A 12311-nucleotide genomic window follows, 5' to 3' on the forward strand; every position below is an offset into this window, starting at 1 on the left:
GCCGCGACATTGCATTAAAATGCAATAATGGGCGATAAAAAGATCGTATCTGCACAAAAGTGGTATCACTAAAAACGTCGGCTTGGCACGCAAAAAAATAAGCCCTCACCCAACCCGAGATCACGAAAAATGGAGACGCTACAGGTCTCAGAAAATGGCGCAATTTTTTTTTTTTAACAAACTTTGTACGTTTTTTTTCACCACTTAGATAAAAGAGAACCTAGACATGTTAGGTGTCTATGGACTCGTAATGACCTAGAGAATCATAATGGCAGGTCAGATTTAGCCTTTAGTGAACCTAGCAAAAAAGCCAAACCAAAAACAAGGGTGGGATTGCACTTCTTTTGCAATTTCACCACACATGGACTTTCCCCCCCCCCCCCGTTTTCGAGTACACAATATGGTAAAACCAATGGTGTCGTTCAAATGTACAACTAGTTCTGCAAAAAAATAAGCCCTCACATGGCCATAGTGATGGAAAAATAAAAAAGTTATTGCTTTGGGAAGAAGGGGAGTGGAAAACGAAAAAAGCTGCAGTCATGAAGGGGTTAATATAATCAAACAAGTCCCATTGTATTGATAAAGGAGATTCTTAGACTTGTAGTTCCACTAACTGCTGAGACCCGTCCTCTTTTTGAGGGGGGAAATGGGACACATCAGAGGTGGAGAGCTGCACATAACTGTAAACCACCAGATGTAGCAGAGCTGAAGCGGTCATGTTGCCCTGTATGTGCTGGGTATTAGACCAGCAGCCCCCGGGGTTATGTCAGAACATCACAGGGAACATGATGGGACATTAGTACAAGACGTAATGTGAGTAGAGGCACCTGATGCCCAATAAATGTCGTATATAAGAAACCACAATACGATTCCCCCAGATAACACACGACTCCCTCAGCTCTGCTACATCCATACTGATGCCGCCGCTGTCCGATCTCCTAGTAACAATTTTTCACAAGTCTTGACACCTGGCGATCAGTCACATTGTGCAGTAATTCTGTGTTACATTTAGTAAGGACATAGGCTTCTCACTAGATTTTTAATGCACAGAGCCGATTTGCACCATCCACTAAGCTGCGGCTCTGCAGTATGTGCTGGGACCTGTAGTTCCACTCTAGCTGCACAGCTAGTAAGTAACCTCTACCCCAAAGACTGGGGGCTGCATATCCCACCTGTAGCTTCTGAAACTCCCAGCACAAAGTCTGCCTCCCATTCTCCACGCAATAAGTAAAACAACTGCAGTCCGCCCTCCTTCCCCCACACCAGCTGCAGTGAGCGGAGTCACGGACTGAGGAGTCAGACCGGACACACAGCACTGACCTGCTGGAGGTCACTCAGCAGAGCAGGGAGCCTGGCTGCATCTGCAGTGAACCGGAGAATAACTAGGAAGTTCGGAACCACAGGCAGGTCACATGACTCGTCCCTGCAACATCTCCGCTCTGAAGACTCAGACTGACTGAGGTGGGTGGGCGGGTGGGCGGGCGGGCCGACGCCAGACTAAGAACCCGCACTAAAATAAAAAAAAAAACAAAAAAAAACAAAAAACACCTTGCTCGGGTGCCGCCCCCCCAGCATGCCATCGCCCCAGGCACGTGCCCTCAAGTGCCTAGTGGCAAATACGGCCCTGCAGACAATGTAACTAAAAGTCTCAAACTCACCAAATGCTCACACAACCACAGAGGAAACACAGAGAAGGGAAGAGAAGGAATAAACTAGGAAGGAAAACAGGTTAAACATGCAACCAAAACAGCAGACACCAATCTCTGTAAATAAACCTCCAACACCAACACTACGCTTCTTCAACCTCCAAGCCAGGCAGTAGAACTGATCACTGACAATAGCTGAAGTCAGGACTGGGTCTATATAGAGGAACAGATTACAAAATCCACTTCAGCTGAGAGAGACCCAGCTCTCAGCAACTCAGCAATAAGGTTAACTCCTGTACTGCTGGCACAAAGCAGCCAGGTCAGAATATAGGTGAAGAGCTTCTGTTCTGTGTGTGAACGAGGCCTAGAGCGCTGCGGTTCTCTGGAACCTCTCTGTCGCGGTAGCCCCGTGACAGTTTCCTTTATGTCCTCTTGGGAACTTTTCACGATACCTCATCAATATTGAGTTTATAAATCTAATTTCTAATTCTCAAAGGGTTTCTTGTAATCTGTAATGTATTGAACATCTTATTTGAAGACCATTGCTCTAGAAAAAGATTTTTCAATGCAATTTTGGGTGGACATCTCAGAGAAGAGAGGGACCACTGTGCCTGGTATTAGACTCAGCACCTTCATTGGCGAGATATAGTCCTCAAGGGAACCTATCAGTGTTCAGAGCCTGGTTCTTGTTAGAAGAACCTAGTAAAATATTCATCTTGATGGTTCCCATATACATTTGTCAGGAGATATCACCACCGACATGACAGTACGTGTCCCACCAGCAAATCTTCTTGTCCTCTCTCTGTCAAAAAGAATTTGTTCACAGCTCCAACAGGAGGAAATTAAACTTGTATGGTAAAGAATAAAAGGACCTATAAGTGCCAGGTGTAGCTGGATATGATGAACAGTGATGGTGACAAGCACAACAAACTAATAAATGATGAACTAGAAGAGAGGAACCTTATAAATGTTTCAATCGACTCTTTTACCTTGGCGAATTTCACAAGCTCTCAGGATCCGTCAGACAACAAAAACACCATTGTCAGAGCCGAGTGCGGTGATTAAATATGGAGCAGATTACATCTCAGTGAAAAGGAGACATTAATAAATCTGTTTGGGAACATCTAGGTGCGAGCCATGCTGTGATGATTGCCGAGAATGAGAAAAAAGACGTACAGTATCTGAGCAATTGCCAGTGAGAAGACTTCTTTACGAGTAGTTAAGGCACCACTTCAGTAGTTTTTGTTATATTCCAGTACTGGGGTGGTGCCACTAATCTAGGATTCCTACCTCTAGTATCATAATTACCAGTCGCTGACATCATGTTTTATCAATTCAACACCGCTTCAGTCGTTCTCCAGCAGTTTGTGACCTGGTACATCGCTTCAGTGTCTGCTGTGCGAGCCAGAAGTCACACCTCAATGCAAGGTTATGAGAGCTAGAACGAGGCCAGTACAAATCTGTTGTCTGCTTACACTGAGACCTTGTGACTAGAGATGAGACAACCCAAATTTAAAAGTTTGGGGTTTGTGCCAGACAGTTAGTGTTTGGCTTTAAACAGCTAACATGGACTTCTCCTGGTAGTCCGTTGCAATGGTTGGTGTTCTGGGGAAAGTAGAGAGAAAGAGCTTTTTTCAGCTACAAAGTTAAGGTACATATTGTTTTCAATAGGATTCATGTTTTGGAACAAGGTCACGTACAGTTCTGGTACCCGAACCAAACAAACTTTGGAATAAAGTTCTGGTTGGGTTATAGAATCTGAACTTCCACCGATCCGGTCATCCCTACTTGTGGCCATTACCTATGACTTCTGGTCTGTCAGAAGTTGTGGTCATAAGATGACTACGCGGGACTGGAGCAGTACCGGGAACAACTGAAGAAGGCGGGTGATAAATATAATACTAGTGTCAAGGAACTTAAATTAACCCCTTTCTGACATTAGACGTACTATCCCGTCGAGGTGGTATGGGCCTGTATGACCACCGACGGGATAGTACGTCTAACGCAATCAGCCGCACTCACGGGGGGAGCGCGGTCGATCGTGGCCAGGTGTCAGCTGACTATCACAGCTGACATCCGGCACTATGTGCCAGGAGCGGTCACGGACCGCTCCTGGCACATTAACCCCTGTAAAACTGCAATCAATCATGATCGCAGCATTTTGGCAGCATAGGGAAGCATAGCGCAGGGAGTGGGCTTCCTGCGTGCTTCCGTGAGATCCTCGGAGCAACGCGATGTGATCGCGTTGCTCCGAGCATCTCCTCCGTTCTTCTCCCTGCAGGCCCCTGATCCAATATGGCCGCGGGGCTCCTTCCAGGTCCTGCATGGAGGTGGCTTGTAAGCGCCTGCTCAAATCAGGCGCCGGCAAGCCTCCTGCAGTGCCTGTCAGATCGCTGATATGATAGAGTGCATTGCAAAGTGTCAGATCAGTGATCTGACACTATAACATGATGTCCCACACTGGGACAAAGTAAAAAAGTAAAAAAAAATATTTACATGTGTAAAAAAAAAAAACCCACATATGGGGTATCAGCGTACTCAGGACAAATTGTACAACAACTTTTGGGGTCCAATTTCTCCTGTTACCCTTGGGAAAATAAAAAATTGGAGGCGAAAAATCATTTTTGAGAAAAAAATAAGATTTTTTATTTTTACGGCTCTACATTATAAACTTCTGTGAAGCACTTGAGGATTCAACGTGCTCACCACACATCTAGATAAGTTCCTTAGGAGTCTACTTTCCAAAATGGTGTCACTTGTGGGGGATTTCAATGTTTAGGCACATCAGGGGCTCTCCAAACGAGACATGGCGTCCTATCTCAATTCCAGCCAATTTTGCATTGAAAAGTCAAATGGCGCTTCTTCCCTTCTGAGCTCTGCCATGTGCCCAAACAGTGGTTTACCCCCACATATGGGGTATCAGCGTACTCAGGACAAGTTTCACAACAACGTTTGGGGTCCAATTCCTCTTGTTACCCTTGGGAAAATAAAAAATTGCGGGCAAAAAATCATTTTTGTGAAAAAAATAAGATTTTTTTATATTTACGGCTCTACATTATAAACTTCTGTGAAGCACTTAGGGGCTCAAAGTGCTCACCACACATCTAGATAAGTTCCTTAGGGGGTCTACTTTCCAAAATGGGGTCACATTAAGTAATGTAATAGATAAACCATTATTTCTTATTTTTAGGGACTCTATAGCGACAGGGTCTGTTCCGCAGGATTGGCGCATAGCAAATGTGGTGCCAATATTCAAAAAGGGCTCTAAAAGTGAACCTGGAAATTATAGGCCAGTAAGTCTAACCTCTATTGTTGGTAAAATATTTGAAGGGTTTCTGAGGGATGTTATTCTGGATTATCTCAATGAGAATAACTGTTTAACTCCATATCAGCATGGGTTTATGAGAAATCGCTCCTGTCAAACCAATCTAATCAGTTTTTATGAAGAGGTAAGCTATAGGCTGGACCACGGTGAGTCATTGGACGTGGTATATCTCGATTTTTCCAAAGCGTTTGATACCGTGCCGCACAAGAGGTTGGTACACAAAATGAGAATGCTTGGTCTGGGGGAAAATGTGTGTAAATGGGTTAGTAACTGGCTTAGTGATAGAAAGCAGAGGGTGGTTATAAATGGTATAGTCTCTAACTGGGTCGCTGTGACCAGTGGGGTACCGCAGGGGTCGGTATTGGGACCTGTTCTCTTCAACATATTCATTAATGATCTGGTAGAAGGTTTACACAGTAAAATATCGATATTTGCAGATGATACAAAACTATGTAAAGCAGTTAATACAAGAGAAGATAGTATTCTGCTAAAGATGGATCTGGATAGGTTGGAAACTTGGGCTGAAAGGTGGCAGATGAGGTTTAACAATGATAAATGTAAGGTTATACACATGGGAAGAAGGAATCAATGTCACCATTACACACTGAATGGGAAACCACTGGGTAAATCTGACAGGGAGAAGGACTTGGGGATCCTAGTTAATGATAAACTTACCTGGAGCAGCCAGTGCCAGGCAGCAGCTGCCAAGGCAAACAGGATCATGGGGTGCATTAAAAGAGGTCTGGATACACATGATGAGAGCATTATACTGCCTCTGTACAAATCCCTAGTTAGACCGCACATGGAGTACTGTGTCCAGTTTTGGGCACCGGTGCTCAGGAAGGATATAATGGAACTAGAGAGAGTACAAAGGAGGGCAACAAAATTAATAAAGGGGATGGGAGAACTACAATACCCAGATAGATTAGCGAAATTAGGATTATTTAGTCTAGAAAAAAGACGACTGAGGGGCGATCTAATAACCATGTATAAGTATATAAGGGGACAATAAAAATATCTCGCTGAGGATCTGTTTATACCAAGGAAGGTGACGGGCACAAGGGGGCATTCTTTGCGTCTGGAGGAGAGAAGGTTTTTCCACCAACATAGAAGAGGATTCTTTACTGTTAGGGCAGTGAGAATCTGGAATTGCTTGCCTGAGGAGGTGGTGATGGCGAACTCAGTCGAGGGGTTCAAGAGAGGCCTGGATGTCTTCCTGGAGCAGAACAATATTGTATCATACAATTATTAGGTTCTGTAGAAGGACGTAGATCTGGGTATTTATTATGATGGAATATAGGCTGAACTGGATGGACAAATGTCTTTTTTCGGCCTTACTAACTATGTTACTATGTTATGTTACTTTTGTGGGGTTCCACTGTTTAGGTGCATCAAGGGCTCTCCAAACGCGACATGGCGTCCTATCTCAATTTCAGCTAATTTTGCATTGAAAAGTCAAATGGAGCTCCTTCCCTTCCAAGCTCTGCCATGCGCCCAAACAGTGGTTTACCCCCACATATGGGGTATCCGCATACTCAGGACAAATTGTACAACAAGTTTTGGGGTCCAATTTCTCCTGTTGCCCTTGATAAAATAAAACAAATTGGATCAGAGATACATTTTTTGTGAAAAAAAAAGTTAAATGTTCATTTTTTTTTTTAAACATTCCAAAAATTCCTGTGAAACACCTGAAGGGTTAATAAACTTCTTGAATGTGGTTTTGAGCACCTTGAGGGGTGCAGTTTTTAGAATGGTGTCACACTTGGGTATTTTCTGTCATATACAGGTCCTTCTCAAAAAATTAGCATATAGTGTTAAATTTCATTATTTACCATAATGTAATGATTACAATTAAACTTTCATATATTATAGATTCATTATCCACCAACTGAAATTTGTCAGGTCTTTTATTGTTTTAATACTGATGATTTTGGCATACAACTCCTGATAACCCAAAAAACCTGTCTCAATAAATTAGCATATTTCACCCATCCAATCAAATAAAAGTGTTTTTTAATAACAAACAAAAAAACCATCAAATAATAATGTTCAGTTATGCACTCAATACTTGGTCGGGAATCCTTTGGCAGAAATGACTGCTTCAATGCGGCGTGGCATGGAGGCAATCAGCCTGTGACACTGCTGAGATGTTATGGAGGCCCAGGATGCTTCAATAGCGGCCTTAAGCTCATCCAGAGTGTTGGGTCTTGCGTCTCTCAACTTTCTCTTCACAATATCCCACAGATTCTCTATGGGGTTCAGGTCAGGAGAGTTGGCAGGCCAATTGAGCACAGTAATACCATGGTCAGTAAACCATTTACCAGTGGTTTTGGCACTGTGAGCAGGTGCCAGGTCGTGGTGAAAAATGAAATCTTCATCTCCATAAAGCATTTCAGCCGATGGAAGCATGAAGTGCTCCAAAATCTCCTGATAGCTAGCTGCATTGACCCTGCCCTTGATGAAACACAGTGGACCAACACCAGCAGCTGACATGGCACCCCACACCATCACTGACTGTGGGTACTGGACACTGGACTTCAGGCATTTTGGCATTTCCTTCTCCCCAGTCTTCCTCCAGACTCTGGCACCTTGATTTCCGAATGACATGCAAAATTTGCTTTCATCAGAAAAAAGTACTTGGGACCACTTAGCAACAGTCCAGTGCAGCTTCTCTGTAGCCCAGGTCAGGCGCCTCTGCCGCTGTTTATGGTTCAAAAGTGGCTTTACCTGGGGAATGCGGCACCTGTAGCCCATTTCCTGCACACGCCTGTGCACGGTGGCCCCGGGATGTTTCCACACCAGACTCAGTCCACTGCTTCCTCAGGTTCCCCAAGGTCTGGAATCGGTCCTTCTCCACAATCTTCCTCAGGGTCCGGTCTCCTCTTCTCGTTGTACAGCGTTTTCTGCCACATTGTTTCCTTCCAACAGACTTACCATTGAGGTGCCTTGATACAGCACTCTGGGAACAGCCTATTTGTTGAGAAATTTCTTTCTGGGTCTTACCCTCTTGCTTGAGGGTGTCAATGATGGCCTTCTTGACATCTGTCAGGTCGCTAGTCTTACCCATGATGGGGGTTTTGAGTAATGAACCAGGCAGGGAGTTTATAAAAGCCTCAGGTATCTTTTGCATGTGTTTAGAGTTAATTAGTTGATTCAGAAGATTAGGGTAATAGGTCGTTTAGAGAACCTTTTCTTGATATGCTAATTTATTGAGACAGGTTTTTTGGGTTATCAGGAGTTGTATGCCAAAATCATCAGTATTAAAACAATAAAAGACCTGACAAATTTCAGTTGGTGGATAATGAATCTATAATATATGAAAGTTTAATTGTAATCATTACATTATGGTAAATAATGAAATTTAACACTACATGCTAATTTTTTGAGAAGGACCTGTAGACCCCTCAAAGTGATTTCAAATGTGATGTGGTCCCTAAAATAAAATGGTGTTGTTAAAAGGAGAAATTGCTTGTCAACTTTTAAACTTTTAACCCTTATAACTCCCTAACAAAAAAAGTTGGTTCCAAAATTGTGCTGATGTAAAGTAGACATGTGGGAAATGTTACTTATTAAGTATTTTGTGTGACATGTCTCTGTGATTTAAGGGCATGAAAATTCAAAGTTGGAAAATTGCAAAATTTTCAAAATTTTCACCAAATTTCCATTTTTTTCACAAATAAACTCAAGTAATGACAAGGAAATTTTACCACTAACATGAAGTACAAAATGTCATGAGAAAACAACATCAGAATCACAGGATCCATTGAAGCGTTCCCGAGTTATAATCTCATAAAGGGACAGTGGTCAGAATTGTAAAAATTGGCCCGGTCATTAACATGCAAACCACCCTTGGGGACAAAGGGGTTAATAGCATAACTCAAGCGCTGAAAATGGAAAAAACTTCTACAGTGGCGTTTTAATATATTAAATGTAAGGGAAAATTTCCATTGTCTGTAAATAATAATCTATAATCTATGTCTGTATTCAATAGTTCTGGCAAATGAATGCAAGGATTATATGGAGGTATTATGTAGAGATGAGCAGCATTGCATAGATGCCACTCATCTCCCCAGGCATAAAAGGGCAGCAGAGCAAGAAGGGAAGAAAGAGAAGTTAACTAGTTAAAAGGCTGCATTAGTGGTTTCCATGAAAGTGAGTTTACAGATGGAGACGTCCAGTGTCAGCATGGGCCAACACAATGCTTGAGATGAATAATGTTATGGCACAGAGTGCCGCGCCATAGCATAACCAGGGAGGAAGGAACTAATGACTGGGCAGGAAGGAGGAAGTAGAAAACATTCTATTTCTAGAGAGATTTGCTGTTGCTGTAGACACAACAGGCCTGATTTCAGCTGCTGTAACCCAACCTTGTTAGGGGTCTTGGAACCAACATTAAGGCAAATCCTCATAACAGTAAAATGCAAGTGGACGATTGGGGCAAAGAGGACTATTTCAAGTACTGTGCAGTACAATAACTCCCCTTTATGTGTTTGTGTCAGAAGCTGATTGCTGCTTTCGAGATAGAAGTGGGCCTCCTTACCTTTTGGACCCGTGTGCCTGCATAGGTTGCGCCAATGGTACTGTCACATACAGTGCGGGAAAGACTAAGTGCAACAGGAAGGGATGAGGAGAAGGGAGCCCATCACTAGGGAAGGGGGGAGCGAGGACCTCTAGGCAGATCTAACATCATCCTGTCTGCTCTAAACATCCCTATATAGGTTCTGCACCTATCGCTGAGCAGGAACCTAAGTCCTGCCTGACCCTGGTGATAAGCCCTGCTTAGGGATGGACGGGATTAGCACTAACTAATCCTCACTACAACTAAAGACAGATAGAGATAGAGGAACAAGGGGAACACTTATCTTGAGTAGACTCAGAGATGTATCACAGAAGTCCACCAGTAACACCAAAGAGAAAGGTAGCTGACTGCTATAGCTCCAAGCCTCAACAATGGAAAATGGAAATATCATTGTCAACTCGCCGGAGAGCGAGTTGAGCCGGAGAAAGGTTGCCACTGGGTTAAAGAGTCAGAAAAAATGCAGAGACCTTCTGCAGCTAGATGCAGTGCGACTGTCTGCAGCTTCTGACATACCCGTGACAGGTACATCAGCCCATGAGTATTACTCCACCTGCTCAAGTATTGGAGTCAAGTTTACAAGAGTTAATATTAGGATTCTGCAAATAGTTTTGATACCCCTTCACATATTGACTACAGAGTTGCCAACTGTCCAGAAATTTCTGGACAGTCTGTATAGAGTACTTTTATTCCCTGACCATACAAAAAATGATGAGACCGTAATTATTTTGAGGCTGAAGAAACATATACAATATTTTTTACTGTAATTATCATTATTTTAAAGTTTACAGTGAAATGCAGCTAATGTCTTCATATCAGAATTATGGGCAGTAGGCATGTATAATTTACTAGATGGTGGCCCGATTCTAACGCATCGGGTATTCTAGAATATCTATGTATGTATGTATATAGCAGCCACATAGTATATAGCACAGGCCATGTAGTATATAGCAGACAAATACTACGTGGCCTGTTCTATATACTATGTGGCTGCTATATACACACATATTGCAGAATACCCGATGTGTTAATACAGGCCACGCAGTATATAACTGTGGTCACGCAGTATATAACACAGGTGACGCAGTATATATCACAGCCCAAACAGTATATAACACAGCCCGCACAGTATATAACACAGCCCACGTACTATATAACACAGCCCACGCAGTATATAGCAGCCACGCAGTATATAACACAGGCGACGCAGTATATAACACAGGCCAAACAGTATATAACACTGGCCATGTAATATATAGCACAGGCCACGCAGTATATAACACAGGCCACGCAGTATATAACACAGCCCACGCAGTATATAACACTGCCCACGTACTATATAACACAGCCCACGCAGTATATAGCAGCCACATAGTATATAACACAGGCACGTAATATATAACACAGGCCACGCAGTATATAACACTGGCCACGTAATATATAGCACAGCGCAAACAGTATATAACACTGGCCACGTAATATATAGCACAACCCACACAGTATGTAACACAGCCCAAATAGTATCTAACACTGGCCAGGTAGTATATAGCAGCCACGCGGTATACAACACAGCCCATGTAGTATATAGCAGTGTGGGCACCATATCCCTGTTAAAAAAATTAATTAAAATAAAAAATAGTTCTATACTCACCCGCCGGGATCCAACGAAGCTGTGCCGATGCCATCTTCCATTCCCAGGATGCATTGCGAAATTACCCAGATGACTTAGCGCTAAGTCTTCTGGGTAATTTCGCAATGCATATCTGGGAACGGAAGCTGGCGGCAGCCGCGTGCGCCTCGGCGGACTACGGAAGGTGAGAATAGCAGGTTTTTTGTTTTTTCATTATTTTTAACATTACATCTTTTTACTATTGATGCAATAGTAAAAGGTTGGGGACACACAGGGTTAATAGCAGCGTTAACGGAGTGCGTTACCCGCGGCATAACGCGGTCCGTTAACGCTGGCATAACCCTGCGTGAGCGCTGACTGGGGGGGGGGGGGGGGAGTATGGAGCGGGCGCCGGGCACTGACTGGACTGAAGTAGGGAGGGACTAATCGGACTGTGCCCATCGCTGATTGGTCGCGGCAGCCAGGACAGGCAGCTGGCGAGACCAATCAGCGACGTGGGATTTCCGGGACAGACAGAAAGACAGACAGACGGAAGTACCACTTAGACAATTATATAGTAGATAATCCTAATGATTTATTATGGCTTTCCAATGTGTACATAAATAATATTGTTGGTCCGTGCATTTTGATAAGCTGTCCAGAAAAAATAAAAATAAAAATTGGCAACCCTTATTAACTATGAAAGGACCCTCCACATATTTAAGTCTTGATTTCTATTTTTATGAATACTGGTTGGTGGCTACAGAAACCAGTTGGCTTATGCTACATATAACTGTAAAGCTTCTCTACATGTAGCCATATGATTTAGCTCATAGGGAGAAACCCAAACACTTCAATACGGAGAAAATAATAACCCGTGACAGAAAAAGAGATATAATTTTCAACTGGTTTGAAAAGGCTGATAACATAACGCGTTATCATTAAATATTAATTTATTAAATATTAAAATGAAATATACAGCACAGCAGCTGAAAGTGAGAACATAGATCTAAGATGTCATGTCTTTTTAAGAAGATGGGTAATTTGCTTGCTTTTTTTTTTATAATCTGTAGGAAATTGCTTGAACGACTGCCTCAAAGAAACGACGGATTCACAAATATATGCAAAAAATAGAACAGCTTTTATTTCTAGATT

General features: G+C 42.9%; 1 long non-coding RNA gene across 1 annotated transcript in view; it reads right to left on the bottom strand.

The window, feature by feature from the left end:
• Positions 1 to 1431, bottom strand: part of LOC138649288 (uncharacterized) — a 247106-nt gene extending 245675 nt beyond the window's left edge. Inside the window, exon 1 of the long non-coding RNA XR_011315285.1 lies at positions 1173 to 1431. This is a non-coding gene — a long non-coding RNA (uncharacterized lncRNA). The remainder of the gene's footprint in view (positions 1 to 1172) is intronic.
• Positions 1432 to 12311: the final 10880 nt, after the last annotated feature.

The sequence above is a fragment of the Ranitomeya imitator genome, chromosome 9 (genome assembly GCF_032444005.1).
Source record: "Ranitomeya imitator isolate aRanImi1 chromosome 9, aRanImi1.pri, whole genome shotgun sequence".
Classification (NCBI taxonomy): domain Eukaryota; kingdom Metazoa; phylum Chordata; class Amphibia; order Anura; family Dendrobatidae; genus Ranitomeya; species Ranitomeya imitator.